Source organism: Scyliorhinus canicula, chromosome 1 (assembly GCF_902713615.1).
Source record: "Scyliorhinus canicula chromosome 1, sScyCan1.1, whole genome shotgun sequence".
In the NCBI taxonomy this organism is placed as follows: Eukaryota; Metazoa; Chordata; class Chondrichthyes; order Carcharhiniformes; family Scyliorhinidae; genus Scyliorhinus; species Scyliorhinus canicula.
The window spans coordinates 39,332,126-39,332,607 of record NC_052146.1 but is presented as its reverse complement, the minus strand read 5'-3'; positions in this window follow the sequence as shown (position 1 = coordinate 39,332,607).

Here is a 482-nt window from a genome sequence, read left to right as displayed (position 1 = left end):
CCCCTCCCCCCCCACCAGAGTCCTCCCCCCACCAGAGTCCTCCCCCCCACCAGAGTCCTCCCCCCCACCAGAGTCCTCCCCCCCACCAGAGTCCTCCCCCCCACCAGAGTCCCCCCTCCCAGAGTCCCCCCCCTCCCAGAGTCCCCCCTCCCAGTCCTGTTCCCCTCCCCCAGAGTCCTGTGCCCCTCCCCCCCCCAGAGTCCTGTGCCCCTCCCCCCCAGAGCCCTGTGCCCCTCCCCCCGAGTCCTATGCCCCTCCCCCCAGAGTCCTGTTTCCCTCCCCCCCCACTGAATCCTGTTCCCCTCCCCCAGAGATCTGTTCCCCTCCCCCACCCCCCCCAGAGTCCTGTTCTCCTCCCCCTCGCCCCAGAGTCCTGTTCCCCCCTCCCCCAGAGTCCTTCCCCAGAGTCCTGTTCCCCTCCCCCCCCAGGACCTGTTCCCCTCTCCCCCCCCCCCCCCCCAGAGTCCTGTTCCCCCCCCAGG